Genomic DNA, 18253 nt, shown 5'->3' with positions numbered 1-18253 from the left:
TTCCTGGTTTTGTAACTGATGCTTAACCAATATAGAAGATAAGAGAGATACAGGAGTTTGATTAGGTCAATCAGCCAGTTGATGGCAGAGCTGAGATTCAAACTCAAGAATCTTAGGATGTGGCCTTCTGCTCCCAATCCCCAAGTAACCTGCACTCTCAGGACACCGATCAGAGGAGCTGGGGTAAAAGGAATTCTTAGGGAGATCCTGTGGTCCTGGTTTTAGCTGACTCCTCTTCACCCCATTGGTGAAGGAGGAATTTCTGACCTAGGGTTATAAGGATGGCCAACCACATGACACCCAACACTGAACAGATGAAGTCCATTGCCGTTTATTATTCACATCCCAGTCTGGGGGACAAGGATACTGCATGCCACCCAGGGCCACACGGAGATTGCACTTGGGAACCCCGTGTGCCACCAGGCGCTGTGAGAGGCAAGGTTTATAGTGTCACAAGGGTGGGATGTTCTCTGCCTCCCACAGGAGGGTATGACTGGCTTGCTTGAATAATCCTGCAGCCTGTCAGGAAACTGAAACCCATTCATCAGGAATAAGCAGGACCTGTAGCTGCTCCCTTAATAAGGAGGTTGTTTAGCTAGGAGACTTTTCCCATGGGAGTACAGTAAAGAGGGAAACCTGAGGTTAGAAAATTCCAGGTCCCTTCTGATTTTATCAGATGTCACGGCAGCAGATAAGATTGAATTTGAATTTTAAATTTTGGACCACATCTCCTTGAACAAAATTGTTGAGATGATGAGAAAAAAACAGTGTTGAAGATAGCAGTGCCAGGCAGATACTCCCTCTAAGGGATAAATAAGCAGGTGACCTCTCTTATGGATGGCCCAGGGCACCAGCAGTTGTGGTCATAAGTGAGTTACATGAAGTCAGCCTCTCCTGGATTTTTCACAATGTGAATACATGCTTTTCCAAACATGCCCTTACAGTACTAGAATTCATCTTAGCACTGACCTTTCTTCTCACAGTTGTTTGGGGGTTTGGGCATCACATACTGGCCTCTGGTACTTTCAGACCTTCAGCATAACAAGAGAGAGCCAGACCATATGTCATCCCTGTCCCTAGGATTCTGCCCCACCACTTTCTGTGGATGCAATCAAGCCTGAGGATTGCCTTCAGGAACAAGCAACCACCCTGTTGGCCAATGTTGAACTTTCCTTGGTAAGACAACCCATAATGTTAATCAGCTTCTGGTCTATTTGCTTCCATGGACTTGTAACCAAAGCCAAGTATCTTGTTCTATAGATGTTAATTAATTCATTATGCTCCATATTTCATGTATGCTTTAGAGGCAATCACTCACATCTTTCTTTAATTCTTTAAAAAAATTACTCTCCATACTCCAGCCCCAGTAGAGGTGAACCCTTAGCCAGCTCCTAGCTCCAAACAAGTTTCTTTGGGAAGGGCAGGGGGTTCTTTCTTAAATGAGGCCCTTCTGGCTGTCCCCTGACTCCACTCTGAGGCCTTATTTCTCTATCAGGGCTTTTTAATCTAAGGTCCATACATCCCTTCTGGTATCCCTAAATCCCAGGAAATGATATGCCATTGTCTTGTGCATTTTTCAGAGGAGTGAGTTCCTCAGCTTCTCAAAATGGCTTAGATCCCAAAAAGATTAAGACCCATTGCTGGAAGTCTAGTTCATCCCTCTATCACTTAACTTCTGATTTCCTTATCTGTTGGCTGCTCCTCTGATGTTCCCCAACCTTCTCCTTTTTTGCTCTACATTACATCTACCTGTTAATCTGTATCTCCCTGGACTGGACTGAGAGCCCTTTGAGAGTAGGGACTGTATCAATCTTTTTCACCTCTGTATTCATAGCAAACTAACACATACCCAGTACCAAATAACTAGGGATGCTAGCTCCATGAATGTAGGAACCTTTTGTGTTTGGTTCATATCTTTATCTTAGATGCAAGGCATAGGACCTGACACATAGTCAGTGCTCGATAAACATTAGATGCAGACAAGAACTTGTGGAATGAACAAATGAATGCATTCAGAAAGAAGCCACTTCGCTCTCCATCTTTGCCCATCCCTGGGACCCCTAAACAGTGTTTGGACATTTATGGTTTTCTTTGTTCCTAATTACAAGGGTCCTTTAAAAATGATCACTTATACCAAGTTGGGATAAAGGCAGTGAAATATCACCCCCAGTCTGGGGTCAGGCAACTGGGTTGGTGGCCAGATGCCCTCATGGTAGTGTTGGCCACAGTGAAAAAAATCTCTGCTAAGCTGGATGACAAAGAGAAAGATTGGGAAATGAGGAAAAATAAGGAAAGATCAGATCATTCAAATCCTCCCTGATAATCAATGGGTGACAGATGACAGATGGGACTGCAACATCTCCTCCTACACAGATGACAACTGTGTGGTCCAACCACTCCCCAGCTGGGGTTTTCCCACCTAAACCATTCCTGACTTGTACTTGTTAAATTTCCCCCCGCCCTCAATGATTTCCCAGAATAAAATTCTATGTAGGCTGGTAAGAGGGTGCTTCTCCTCAGAGATGAAATCCCTACAGAGGGGAGCTTGAGGTCTCAGGGAAGATGAGACCTCGAACCTGAGGCAAAGACAGAAAAGGTTTGTGTTAGAAGATAGGGAAAGAGACTGGTAATGGGGGAGCTTGAATGAGTTCCACCAACAATCACCCCAGAAATGATTTGTGTCAGAGATATACTGGGGCGTTTCTGGTAATCTCTCAAGAGTTTAGAGGAAGGCATCCCATTTAAGCAAATTGCTAATGAAGGAAGCTGCAATCTGTCATGAGGAATTGATGTTTGGAGCTCTGACAAGACCTTGAAAAAAAGATCATTGGAGATTAAGTGTCTGTCAACCAGAGCTGAACACTATCCACAAGAGAGGCCTGGGACCAGAGGGGGATTCTCTAAACTATTAAACCCTAAAGCACAAATCATTTTTGGTTCTATCATACATGTGATTTACATTCAATAAAATGCATGGGTTTCAAATGTACTGGTTGATGTGTTTTAATAAATGTATACACACATGTAGCCACTGCCCCAGCAAGAGACAGAATATTTCTATCACTCCGGAATATTTTCTTTATGTTCCTTTATAAGTAACTTTGCTACCCTCTAGGGAATAAATCCCTGCCCTAGGCAGCCACTGATCTGCTTTCTTTCACTATTGATTAGTTTTGCCTGTTCTAGAATATCAGATATATGCAATTATATTGTATGTAATCTTTTGTCTAGTTTTTTTGGTTAAACATAATGTTTTTGAGATTCATCCATGTTGTTGCCTGTGTTGACAACCTGTTCCTTTTTATTGCTAAGTAATATTCCATTATATGGATATCCACAATCTTTTTATCCATTCTCCTATTGACAGGCATTTGGATTTTTTCTAGTTTAGGGCCATTATGAGTAGAACATTTTTAAATATTCTTTTCAAGTCTTTATATGGACACATGCTTTCATTTTTCTTGAGTAAATGCCTAGGAGTAAAATTGCAAGTCATAGGGTAGATGTATATTTAACTTCATCATAAACTACCAAAGTTTTCCAAAGTGGTTGTACCATTTTGCATTTTCAGCAGCAATGCATAAGAATTCTAGCTACTTCACATCCTCACCACCACTTAATATTGTCAGTTCATTTTGTCTTAGCCACTTTAGTGGGTACAAAGTAATGTCTCATTGTGGATTACATTTGCATTTTCTGGTAATTAACAATGTCAAGCATCTTTTCATGTGCCAATAATGACCATTCATGTATCTTCTTTTGTGAAATACCTATTTAAGTCTTTGGCCCTTTTTTGTGTTTTGTCTTTGTGAGACTGAGTCGTAGGTGCTCTTTATATATCTATATTATGTTAATATACGCACGTCCTTTGCATAATATAATCATCCATTGTCAGGTACATGTATTGTGAATATTTTCTCCAAGTCCTGGTGACTGACTTTCACTTTCTTAATAGTTTTTTTTTTTTGAAGTGCAGAAGTTTTAAATCTAAAAATCAACTGCAGCCTGAAAAATAACAGCTCCCAAGGCCATCCAACTGGCTGTCTGCCCCAGGTACAAAAAGAAGATAGACTCTGACGTCAGAGTAAGCTGAGGTCCAATTCCACATGCTATCTCTCATTTAATTTTCACAGTAAATTTTACGAACTAGCTACTTTTATGGTCTTGTTATACCAATAAGAAAACTGAGATGTAAGGATGTGTTCCTATGTCACAGTTCAAGAGATATTTCAGACTTGAGGCAAAAGCAATGGTATCCATGGCCACTTCCATGGTCAAAGGAGAGGACTGTTGGGAGGGGTGTTGCCTGCAGTTTTCCTGAAGCAGATCTTGGAGAGACACACTTGACAGTGGCATTGTGTGCCAAAGCACAATGGTAGACAGTACTGACCATCAAGGGCTAAGGAAAAGGCTATTGCTCTGATTTGAAGGGTCCTAATAAACCTTGAGATTCTTGTAGGAGCCAATAGAAGTGGGAGAGAGACTCAATGATGTAAATGACTTATATACCACACCAGTAGGTGGGGTGGGGTAAGACAAGATTTAATTTAATTTAGAAAAAAATCAAACAAAACATTTCTTACATCCAAATATTCTAAAAAATATATATAAATATATAATATATAAATATATAAACATAAAATATATCATATATATAATATAATATAATATATATCATATATATATATATATATATATGTTCCTTACAGGCACTTTCCAGTTCTCTTATGAACCCTTCATAAACATCACTTTCATACCCACATGACATTCCATCCAGTAAAAATGTCCACCACAGTGTACTTAGCCAGTCCCCAACTGCCTGTTCATGTTATTTCTAGCTTTCCCTATTATAAAAGCCCTAACATAAATATCATCTCATCATGCACAAAACTTTTTCCTAAATTTTATGTATTTCCATTGATCCGTATTTCCTGGGGCAGATGTTCAGAAGTAAAACTATGATGTCAGTGAATACCAATATTTATAAATTCCTTGGTGTTGATTGCAAGACTATTTTCCAGGAAAACTGTACTAATTTGCAGTCCCATCTGCATGTCTGAAGGAGACTCAGCAACATTCTCAGTGACTGATTGGGTTTTCCATGTACCGTAATAGAAGGAAGGGCAGGGGGCAGGCTCCAGACCTCATACTTGAGTGTTGAGAACAGAGGTCAGGTAGATACTCCATGGAATAAATTACTAGGGTATGTTCCAGACTCTCTCCAGGAGTGGCAAGAACTCTGGGCTTGATTTCAGCTGACTTTGATTCTAGGTGTCACTTGCTAGTTATGTGTTCCTCAGCAAGTCACTGCTTCCTCTTTCAACCTCCCTTTAACTTATCTGCAAAACGGAGACAATAATGCCTCTATCTGGAGAGGATCGCAAAGAGCAAATGATGCCGTGTATGTTCCCACTGTGTTATAAACCACAAGCTCCTGTGTAGGCTTGAGTCTTCTCTGTACTTGGTTGATGCACTCCATTCCTAGAACATCAGCATCTCCAATGAAGCTGCTAAGATCAAGTTTGGGAATGAGAAAAGTTGAAGACTCAATCCTAGACCTGGTCAGGTGCAGTGGTTCACGCCTGTAATCCCAGTACTTTGGAAGTCCAAGGCGGGCAGATCACCTGAGGTCAGGAGTTCGAGACCAGTCTGACCAACATGAAGAAACCCCATTTCTACTTAAAATACAAAAATTAGCTGGGCATGGTGGCACATGCCTATAATCCCAGCTACTCGGGAGGCTGAGGCAGGAGAATTGCTTGAACCCGGGAGGCAGAGGTTGCTGTGAGCCAACATTGCACCAATGCACTCCAGCCTGGGCAACGAGAGCAAAACTCCATCTCCAAAAAAAAAAAAAAAAGAAACCTCCTAAACTCAGGGGTTCCACCACAAAAGCCCAACATTTTCTGCTCTTAGCACAAACACTTCAAAAGTCTGAACTCAATGTTTCCCCCTTCCCACCTTCCCGCCTTGTGTGTGTGTGTGTGTGTGTGTGTGTTTGTGTAAAGAGAGAGAGAGCTCTGAGCACTGTCTACCCTGCACTCCACTCAGGATGCCCCCCACAGGGTGGGTGTTTCCATGTTAGTGCCTTTCTCCTTTTCTAATAGGGGAATGAGACAAGACTCACTGCTGGGCTTTCCGTTTTTCCTTACACTGCCCCCCTTAGCAGTGTTAGGAAGGAAGGAAAGGAAGGAAGGAAGGAAGGAAGGAAGGAAGGAAGGAAGGAAGGAAGGAAGGAAGGAAGGAAGGAAGGAAGGAAGGAAGGAAGGAAGGAAGGAAGAAAGCGGGCATTTTACGTAACAGGAGCAGGAGCAGGAGCAAGAGAGAGTAGTGTGGGGGTGGGGGTACTATACACTTTTTTTTTTTTTTTTTTGAGACGGAGCTTCAGTCTTGTTGCCCAGGCTGGAGTGCAATGGTACACTCTCGTCTCACTGCAACCTCCGCTTCCTGGGTTCAAGCGATTCTCCTGCCTCAGCCTCCCTAGTAGCTGAGATTACAGGCACCCACCACTACATACTGCTAATTTTGTATTTTTAGTAGAGACGGGATCTCACCATGTTGGTCAGGCTGGTCTTGAACTCCTGACCTCAGGTGATCCGCCCGCCTTGGCCTCTCAAAGTGCTGGGATTACAGGCGTGAGCCACCGCACCTGACCACACACTTTTAAACGACCAGATCTCATGAGAACTCACTCGCTATCATGAGAACAGCACGAGGGGATGGTGCTAAACCATTCATGAGAAATCCACCTCCACGATCCAACTACCTCCCATCAGGCCCCACTTCCAACACTGGGGATTACAGTTCAACATGAGATTTGGTGGAGACACAGATCCAAACCATATTACCTCCCATCCTCTCTCGCCTATGCCTACTCCAACCAGTGTGACCCCACCACCATCTTCTCATCACTCCACCGCCAACGTCTTTGTCAAAGTTACCACTGTTCTCCAGCTTGCTAAGTCCATGGTCAGTTCTCATCTCTAGTCCTAGCTGGCCCACCAGCTGCACTTGCCATGGGTGATTGCTCACTCTTCCTTGAGTTACTTTCTTCACTTAGCTTCAGGACAGCATGATGTCTTGGTTTTACTCTTTCTTCATGGATTGCTCCCTTGGTCTCCTTTGTTGATTCCTCCTCTCCTCCCCAAAGGCCAAATTCTGGGAATCCCTGGGCTCAACTCTTGATCTTCCTTTCTATCCATACTAATTTCTTTTCTTTTTTAACTATTATTTTAAGTTCAGGGGTACATGTGCAGGTTTGTAGTATAAGTAAACTCATGGCATAGGGGTTTGTTGTACAGGTTATTTTGTTACCCAGGTCTTAAGTCTAATACCCATTAGTTACATTTCCTAATCCTCCCCCTCCTCTCACCCTTCATCCTCAGGCAGGCCCCAGTGTGTGTTGTTCCCCTCTATGTGTCCCTGTGTTCTCATCATTTCGCTCCCACTTATAAGTGAGAACATGTGGCATTTGGTTTTCTGGCCCTGCGTTAGTTTGCTAAGGATAATGGCCTCCAGCTCTATTCATGTTGCTGCAAAGGACATGATCTCATTCTTTCTTTTCTCACCAGTATCATAGCTTCAAGTACCAGCTGAATGCTGATGACTCCCACATTTGCATCTCCAGCCCAGCCCTCTCACCTAAACTCCAAACTCAGATATCCAGCTGACTTCCTGATGTCTCAACATAGATGCCTCATATACATCTCAAACTTAGTAGATCCAAAACTGCATTCCTGAGCCTCAATTTCTTTGAATGATGACATCATCCTTTCAGTCACTCCAGCCAAAAATCCTGACATCATCTTTGACTCCTCACTTACTTTCACACTCCATATCCAATCCGTTAGGAAATCTAATTCATCCTATCTGCAAAATGTGATTATAAAAGTATATATGAAGTACCTGTAATTTCCTAAATTGGAATATTCTTAACCCACACAGTGGGGTAGGGAAAGGGGTCCACCTTTCCCTCCGTCTCTTAATATTAGGATGTAACACAAAGTGACCCTGGAGTCCTTCCCAGCTTGAATGCTGCCTGACCCCAGCACATGACTGTAGCACATTAGCCTCCAACCCTCTGAAGTTCTAGCTCTACCCCGCCCAATTTCTATGTCCTGTACTCACTGTGATGTGCCCTTCATTCCTGCCCCAGCCTGGGCTACCACCTCCCTTCCTGCCATTTCCTCCCTGTTCCTTTGCTCTTGGCTACCCTGGCTCCCTCCTGTTCCCACAATGCGTACATCTTCCCATATACTTCACCTCTGAAATAGGAGGTGTCCCCAGCTGGCCTCTCATCCCAGATTATATGCCAATCTAGACAAACCTCCTTGAATTCTTTGCCACTGCCAGGTCCCAGAAAGTCTCTTTCTAAGACCTTACAAGCCAATGAGGTTGTCCCAGCTTCTCTTCTATATGGCTCCCATTTATCGAAGCTACACCAAGAGGTGAGTTCAGGTCCTAGCTTTCACCTTCCTAGCTGTTTAATGGGGAAAATAACAACACCTTCTTCATGCACCAATTCTGAGGATTAAATAAGATGTCTGGCACATAATAATCACGCAATAGGCATTTGTTGTTGTTACCTTGCTGTTACTACTGCCCTCTGCACCATGCTTCATTCACATGCATGCTCTAATATAATCCCTGCGCTGTGGGTTGAGATTTACAAATCAAGATGTACTATCATTTTTTTTTTAAAGAAATTGAGGCTCAGAGGGGTTTCAAGTGAAATTTTTTTCCAACACACTGCAGCTAGAAAGTGGCAAAGCAGAGATTCAAACTTGGGTGGGCCTGGCCCTAAAGTGTTAGCCCTTGCTATATGATATACTGTATCCTCAAAATGACTTTCTCTGGGGAAGAGCAAATCCATAAAATGTACATACATGCACACTCCTTCTAAAAAGTAATGAGAGGCCAGGCTCGGTGGCTCACTCCTGTAATCCCAGCACTCTGGGAGGCCAAGTCGGGTGGATCACTTGAAGTCAGGAGTTCAAGACCAGCCTGGCCAACATAGTGAGACCCCATCTCTACTAAAAATACAAAAATTAGCCAGGCATGGTGGTGCATTCCTGTAATACCAGCTACTCAGGAGATTGAAGCGGGAGAATTGCTTGAACCCGGGAGGCGGAGGTTGCAGTCAGCCGAGATCGCACTATTGCACTCCAGCCTGAGCAACAGAGCAAGACTCTGTCTCAAAGAAAAAAAAAAAAAAAGAAAGAAAAATAGAAAGTAATATGGAAATATGTATCAAAAAGTCTTACAGATGCTTGTACAGTTTATAAAATGCCTAAATAAAACAGTTGGAGTTATGTATAACAAGATATTATTAGTTTCTTGTTTGTGGAACTGCACGTGATGTTTTACAGTCAATTACTGTTTCTGCTATCTCAAGACCACTCCTGGCCAGACTCAGTGGCTCACTCCTGTAATCCCAGCACTCTGGGAGGCCAAGGCAGGTGGATTACTTGAGTCTAGGAGTTCGAGATCAGTCTGGGCAACATGGTGGAACCCCGTTTCTACCAAAAAAAAAAAAACTAGCTGAGTGTGGTGGTGTGCACCTGTAGTCCCAGATACTCGGGTAAGCGGATCACCTGAGGCTGGGAAGTAGAGGTTGCAGTGAGCAACAGAGCCACTCCACTCCAGCCTAGGCAACAGAGTGAGACTCTGTCTCAAAAAAAAAAAAAAAAAAAAAAAAGATAAAAGACCACTCCTTTCTCTGGGTTGCATGGCATAAGAAATTACAATGGGTATACAAGACATCAAGGAACAAAGAGAACACACTTCCTCTGTATGCCTCCCAGGGGCGACATGACTCTGAAATAGATGTGACACCCTCTGGGGGAGGGGGACATGAACAATCTCTGTTGGAGAAAGTAACTAGGGTCTTAATTTTCTCGTTTCTGTTGCAAAATGTCATCATCCAGAATTCTTTCCAATAACACATCAGCCCCTTTGAATTTACCTCACACATTTTTAAAGGTGTTGTTTGCTTACTGTTTTTTCCTTTCTACTCTCTCTCCTATCCTGTTGTTTCTATATTTGATACAAATATTTAAATTAAACATAGTCGAAGAAGGATGGTTTGCATTAGGGCTTCTGTTGCACTTGGCCACGATGCCCAGGGCCCAGGTGCAGGTCCCTCCAACAGCAAGGCAGACACCTGTTAGCCAGTGATTTTTTTATAAGAAAAATAATACAAGAACTTCTGATTAAAGATGGCAAAATGAAAGTGATGTAGCTCCACTTTCTTCTCTGAAACCCACAGCCTTCCTTCTTTGATGAAATTAGAAAGCAGTTTCAATCCTGGGCCGCAGTTGGTTTTGAAGATCTGGATGGGAGGGTAACAGGGAAACCCACTGGGAAGGGTTAAAGTGCACCTCAAGTGAAAACAACAGAGGTGAAAGCCCCAAGCACAGACCCTGGCACATAGTAGGTGCTCCATGACCCTTATTCATGAAGGACGCTTGTTTTCTTCAAGCAGAGGGACTTCTAAGCTTGAGCCAGGCTAGGAGGTGGGTGTAGGGAAGAGCCAGCATGAGTGAGGGCCACTGCCAGGAGAGGTGTCTCTTTCTCTCACATACACACACAAACACACACACACAACACAAACACACACCAAAACACACACACAACACAAACACACACCAAAACACACATACACATGGAAACACACAAACACAAACACAATACACACACAAATATACAACACAAACACAATACACACACCAACACATACACATGGAAACACACAGATACATACACATGTACACACACACAAATACATATACACACACACAAACGCATATACACAACACATATGTATATACACAAATACACAGAAGCACATCACACACACACAAACACATATACATGGAAACACACACACACACTTTCTCCAAGAGAAGGAACAGAGTCCAGGCCAAACCCATGGAATCAGATCCTGGGGCAGAACCAGCCACGAGTCAGCCAGTGGGAGGGGTCAGGGAGATGTGGAGGACATGTGGATGACTTGGGGGGTGGCCCCCACTCAAACCAGACCCCTCTGTCTTCTGACACCCCAGCCTTCAGGCAAACCCTCTGCCCGGCACCCAACCTGAGGTTGGAGAGAGGGTGTGGCTGAGTTTCAGCCCTGACAAAGGCCGCACCTCTCTGCCAGCCACAGCTGTGGCCCATAGATCTCGGGCTGGGGCCCAAAAGGTCTGATCCCACCCAGCACAGTGATTATCTTGACATGTTAACTTGGGCAAGTTACTCTCCCTCTCCAGTCCTGAATTTTCCCTTCTGTAAAATGGGAATAGCCACATTGCCTTGTCTTCCTCCAAGGGGATGGTTGTGTGACTCTGCTGAACTATTCACAAAAGGAAATTGCTTTGCGACTCGCCCAAAACATTAGTCACTGTGATTATTAGCATCATCATCGTTATTGTTCCTCAATCCACATGCCAACTGTCCTCCACCCTCTCTCTCCTCTTGCCCTCTGGAATGCAGCTGAGTTGACAGTAGAAGGCTCTCCAGCACTCCCACGAGTCCTTCCCTGACTTACCTCTCTCCTCTAAGAACCTCCACCTTTTGCCGGCTGGTATTGAGTCAAGGGAAGGACCCTGCTTTCACCCCAAACATTCTCCCCACTACTGACCACCCTGATAAAGTGGGAAGAGCCCTGCCCATCAAGGGGCTCACTGATTGTTTGGGGGCACATCTCATCCTCTCTCTGACCTCAGCTGCCTCATCTGTAGAGGGAAAGTTGATGCAAACCTCACAGTGTTGGCATGAGCACTACACAGGATCATGTAAGATAAAGAGCCCATTTCAGGCCAGACGCAGTAACTCGTGCCTATAATACCAGTGCTTTGGGAGGCTGAGGTGGGAGGATCACTTGAGCCCAGGAGTTTCAGACCAGCCTGGACAACATAGTGAGATCTCATCGCTACAAAAAATGAAAAAAATAGCTGGGTGTGGTGGCATGCACCTGCAGTCCTAGCTACTCAGAAGTCTAAGGTGGGAAGATCACTTGAGCCTGCGAGAGCAAGGCTTCAGTGAACTGTGATTTTGCCACTGCACTCCAGCCTGGGTGACAGAGCAAGACCCTGTCTCCAAAAAAAAAAAAAAAAAAAAAAAAAAAAAAAAAAAAAGCTGGTGGGGATAGGGTGCAGGTGGGGGCTGGAAATAGGCTCTGAGAAGCTTGTCATTGCATTTGTCTGTGTAGTGTAGAATAGCTAAACTATCCAGATATCCATCAATAAGAAATGATTAAGTGAAATACAACACATACACAGAGTAGAATACTACGCAGCCCTTAGAAAGAATGGAGCAAGGCATGGTCAGACTTCTTGGTTGCAAGCAACAGACATGCCACACCTGGCTGATATCAGAGAGACCATTTCATAACTCCAGGGTGCACCATCCACACTGGGTTCCATGTAAATACCCCCCTCCTGCTATGTTTTTTGAAACTGTGCAACTTTGAAGCTTTGCAAAGATACCAAGGAATTTATAGAAATAAGGATGAGAGGCCGGGTGCAGTGGCTTATGGCTGTAATCCCAGCACTTTGGGAGGCCGAGGCAGGCAGATCACAAGGTCAAGAGATCGAGACCAACCTGGCCAACATGGTGAAACCCCGTCTCTACTAAAAATACAAAAAGTAGCTGGGTGTGTTGGCGTGTGGCTGTAGTTCCAGCTACTCAGGAGGCTGAGGCAGGAGAATCGCTTAAACCTAGGAGGCGGAGGTTGCAGTGGGCCAAGATCACGTCCTTGCACTCCAGCCGAGAAACAGAGCGAGACTCCACCTCAAATAAAAATAAAAATAAAATAAAATAAAATAAGAAATAATGATCAGAAACCAAGAAATTCAGCCAAAGTCACTGGCAAGAATCAACTGGTCAGGATTTTTTCAGTGGCTCTCAATATCATCTCCATCGTAAATGACTTTCCAACTGTTCCTGCACCTTTGCCTTATTCTCTCAAGACTATAACCCTGAAGAAAAGGCATAGAATAATTAAACCTCAGCCATGCATTGTATTTATTAACAGACACTCATGTTTGTACATACTGTACGCCAGGCACTGTTGTAAGAATGTTAAGTAGATTGTCTCCTGATTGCTTTATTTGAATTAATTTAATCTTCACAACAATTCTATGAGGTTGGTGCTATTATTAACTTCATTTTCTGAATGATAACACTGAGACAATTTGTCCAATTTATTTGACAAATAAGCAAACCTGGGATTCTAAACCAAGCAAACTGGTTTCGGAGCACTACGCTAGCTGCCTCTATAAGCATAGGAGACAACTGGAAGGAATCACAAGAAATCATTCTGTGGTAATCTCTAGGGAATAGGATTAACGGGAGCAGGGGATCTTTTTTTCACTTGATAGGTTCTATGCTACATAGGAGTTATTTGTTTATTTATTTTTTGAGACAGTCTCACTCTGTCACCCAGGCTGAAGTACAGTGGTACAATCTCAGCTCACTGCAACCTCCACCTCCCAGGCTCAAGCTATCCTCCCACCTCAGTCTCCTAAGTAGCTGGGACTACAGGTGCATGCCACCATGACCACCTAATATTTGTATTTTTAGCAGAGATGAGGCTTCATCACGTTGGCCAGGCTGGTCTGAAACTCCTGAGCTCAAGCGATCTGCCCACCTCGGCCTTCCAAATTGCTAGGATTATAGGCGTGAGCCACTGTGTCCGGCCTAAGTTTTATTTTAATGATGACCCTGGATGGCTTGTATGGTGAAAATATTTTTAATACAAAGGTTTTATCTATCTGATTTTTTTCGTTTGTTTTAGTCTGTGTATGTGAAGCCAAAAACTGAGCTAGCTCTGAGGAAAGGAGGGCTAGTGTGCGCAATGAGCCACCAAGGAATTCTGCCAGGGTTGGAGTTGGAAGGACAATTTGTTGGGGGCCTGAGATGAGAAGGAGGAGGAGGAGGTGATTGCCGCCAGTCTTCTGCAGTTGCTCTTAAACTTGAGCCTGCATCACAGCCACCCGGAGGGCTTTTGGAAACATTGCTGGGCCCCGCTCCCAGAGCTTTGAACTAGTAGATCCAGGATGTGGCCCAAGAATGTTCATTTCTAACGTGTTCCCAGATGATGCTCATGCTGCTGGTCCAAGATCACACTCAGAACCACAGCCCTACCCTTATTGGCAGCACTGTACTTTTTTTTTTTTTCTTTTTTAGATGGAGTTTCACCCTTGTTGCCCAGGATGGAGTGCAATGGCAAGATCTCAGCTTACTGCAACCTCTACCTCCTGGGTTGAAGCGATTCTCCTGTCTCAGCCTTCCGAGTAGCCGGGATTACAGGCGCCTGCCACCACACCTGGCTAATTTTTGTATTTTTAGTAGAGACGGGGTTTCACCGTGTTGGTCAGACTAGTCTCAAACTCCTGACCTCAGGTGATCTGCCCGCCTTGGCCTCCCAAAGTGCTGGGATTACAGGCATAAGCCACCGCGCCCAGCAGCTCTGTACAATTTACAGAGCATGTGCATGTCACCTGCTCTCATCTAGTCCTCCCCACAACCCTGAGAGAAAAGGGGGCAGGCAAGGGCAGGGCAGCCATACCTGCTGTGTTGCTAAGGGGAACGAGGGGTGCCCACTTCGCCACAGCCTGCCATGCCCCAGTTATCCGGTCTCCACCACCCCTCCACCATCAGCTCCCACCACACTACCTCACCCACTAAATGCCAGCCCACAAGACTTCTCTCCGTCCCAGAACTTCCAGCTTTGTTTACCCCCGAAGGCCCTGCACTCTCTCCCCCCTGGAACAATGGAAGGCTGCCTCCTTCTCAGACCTCACTTCAAATATTGCCCCCTCAGGGAGTCTCCCCTTGACCACCTCACTTAATCACCTCTCCCCTTCCCAGGTGTTCTCTATACCTGTGATGAGTGACACAGTGGCCACAAACCACATGGGGCTATTGAAATTTAAATTCTCTAAAATAGAACTTAAAATTCAGTTCCTTGGTCACATTAGCCACATTGCAAGCGTTCCACATATTGACTGCTATGTTGGACAGCAAGGATATAGAACCTTTCCACCAACACGGGAATCCTACGGACAGCGCAGCTCTCTACCCTTACTCAATTTCATCATCTTCCCAACAATGCTCACTAGTTGAAACCTTATTCCTCTACTTATTTGCTGCCTGCCCTCTCCTAGAACACAAGTTTCTTAAAGACAGCGTAGGACTCTTTCACCACTGAATCTCCAGTGTTTAGCACAGTACCTCACATATTCCCAAAACAGGTATTCAAGAAACATTCACTGGAATGTTGGAGCAACTGCCAAGATTCGGAATTGGAGTCCTGTAATAGGGAACAGGGGTCACTCAGATTATCTTGTTCATCTGGGAGAAAATACACCTCAACTATTATCTGCATAGTGTAGTTAGTTAGTTGTTAGTTTTTTTCCGTCTATATTCTCTATTAATTTCCATCCTCATCTCAGCTGCTGGGAAGAACACACATGCCCTGGCTGCCCAGAGAGGGATGAAGAGCAGCAGTTCCATTCACCACTTCAGGAAAAAGAATCATCTTGGACCTAGGAAAGAGCAGAGCAAGGGATGAGGTGGGCTGGAGATGGGATTGTCCAGGGCAGGATGAAGAACAGAAGGAAGCAGTGGCTCATGAATCCGGGTGTTTTAAATGTGCTTGGGATACCCTAGAATGAAAAATCAGTGCCCAGCTCTGGACTGACACAGTCTGGACTTGAGTCTCTGCTCCACGGCTTATTTGCTGTGCAAATTACTTTCTGGGACTGGATTTCTTTGTCTGTAAATTAAGAAATAACAATGTATTTTTCTAATTAAGATGGTCATGGGAATTAAATGGGTTCTTCATAAGTCCTTAGAATGTCAGGCCCTTGGTATACATTCTTTTTTGTCACCCTTTCCAAAGCCCCAGGGCTGCCACTCACCTCCCATAACAAAAAAAATTGCTTCCCAGCGGTTGCTCATTATACCTCCCCTTCCAGCCTTCCCTTTCCTCTCCAGTACATGTCTCTGGACTAAAACCCTTGTGACTGAACCTGTCTTCTCTGCCCAGCCCCTGGGGACTCCTAACAAAGTTGTAATACTTGCCCTGGCATTCACATTTGCTTTCCCATTTGCTGTTTCTCAGCTTAGCTCCTCACATCTGCTAATTCGGGGCACAGGGTCTAGTACACGCCCACACTCAAGATCCTGAGACCCTAGTCTGCTCCTCTGCCTGGTGGAGGACACTGAGCCCTTGCCCAGCTCTCATGTCCATCACCAGAAGCTTTGTGTCTCCTTTCTTCCTCTGATCACTTGCACAGTGTCACCCAGGAGCTGGGACAAACAAAGATTCCTGGGCCCCACTGCAGGATGCTGCATTTTTAACAGGCCCTCAGGTGATTCATAAGTCCATGAAGTCTTGTGGGTTAGAGCCACTAACCCACAAGCCCTTGTCATGGGATGCAGCATGATCCACATTGGGGACTGAGGGCGACTGTCTTCTCCAACCTCACCCTCCCCACATGCCCTTGAAAAGCCACTCGAGCCCTGTGCCCAGGAGCCCTCTCCTCCTTTATCGTCTGGGGAATGTCTACCCTTCCTCGCTGGTGCAGCTCACTTGCCACCTCCTCCAGGAAGCCTTCTTGGGATCCATAAAGCTGAGCTGCTCATACCCTCCTCTGTATATTTAACAGCAATTTGCTTTTCATTGTGTGATATGGCCCAGCTTCTTCATTGGGCCTGGGGATCTGAAGCCACACCACTTCAAATGAGTGGGAGGGTGTGAAAAAAGGGCAAGTAATGGCCTGAAAAGAAGGGGGACCTTCCTGATCATCCACTGTGCATGTTCACATTCATCAATGACTTTGCTTTTTCCTTTTAACCTGTGAAGTTGGCATTGCCCACAGGTTGTTTGTTGTTGCTATTGTTTTGTTTTTTGGTTTTGTTTGTTTGTTTTTGAGACAGAGTCTCCCTCTGTCACCCAGGCTGGAGTGCAGGGCCACGATTTTGGCTCACTGCAACCTCTGCCTCCTGGGTTCAAGCGATTCTCCTGCCTCAGCCTCCTGAGTAGCTGGGATTCAGGCACATGCCACCACACCCGGCTAATTTTTGTATTTTTAGTAGAGATGGGGTTTCACCATGTTGGTCAGGCTGGTCTTGAACTCCTGACTTTGTGATCCGCCTGCCTCGACCTCCCAAAGTGCTTGGGATTACAGGTGTGAGCCACCATGCCTGGCCTGCCCACAGGTTTTACAAGAGGGAACACTGAGGCAAAAGCATCCCGTGGAGGCTGCGCTGCTGACGAATGGCAGAGCGGCTCCTGCCATTCACCTGCACTGTATCTTGGGGCTTTGCTTTGGTCTGCTCCATAAGCTTCCTGAAAAAGTTTTCTTTGAAAAAGTCCAAACTTGTCCCTAATAACTGAAGGGTAGAAATGTGAAATGGGCCTACTCTGGGATCAAGACCATCTGGGTTCAAACCCTAACTTGGAAGCTCTGGGCCTTGGGCAACTAACTGGCCTCTTTCAAGTTCGTTTTTCCTCCTGTAGGTTGAAAGGTTTCAACAAGACAATGCAGATGAAAGGCACAGCCTGGCCCCCAGCATGCGGGCCAGTGTGGTAATTGATAGTTTTCTCTCCTGTTTCACTATCCTAGGTCCAAAGAGCCAGAAGAGGAGACTGCCCTTGGAGACAGCAGCTGTGCCAGCTGCAGAAATGGAGAGAGCTGTGAGCTAGAATAGAAGAAGAGAAAGGCCAAAAACCACGGAGAAACAGAGCCAGACAACACAGAGGTGAAATTCAGAAAGCGAGTCCAGCACTTGGCTGAAGTTACAGGCCTTTCCTGCCCTGCACTTTCCCACCCAAGGCCATGTCTAGTTCATGCTATTAAGTCTAAGTAACAGCTTCAGAAGTGGCATCTCTGCCAACCACTAGGGAAGATATTGCCCTTTTTTTAATGATTCAAACTCTCCAGGCAACCAAGGGGGCTGAGGGCGCTAAGTTCCCTCCACACAGCTGGGCTCAGGACTCCCCCAATATGTATGTGCTTTGTTCCTGATTTTAATCGGCTCTGGGAGTCACATAAACCCCTGCTTGCCTGAGCACCAAGAGACCCAGGCCCGGGGGTCTTTCTTTGGGCTCAGTGCCTTCTGCATCTAAGCTTTCTTGGCAGTTTTACTCTCCTCACACTGTTTCTTGGGTTCTCACTTTCTGTTCTTGGGTTAGTGGATGTTTGTTTTCCTGAATTCATAAGTCCTTTGTAAGTCTTCTATCCCA

This window comes from Macaca nemestrina, chromosome 15 (genome assembly GCF_043159975.1).
Source record: "Macaca nemestrina isolate mMacNem1 chromosome 15, mMacNem.hap1, whole genome shotgun sequence".
Lineage (NCBI taxonomy): Eukaryota > Metazoa > Chordata > Mammalia > Primates > Cercopithecidae > Macaca > Macaca nemestrina.
Note: the sequence above shows the minus strand (reverse complement) of the source record.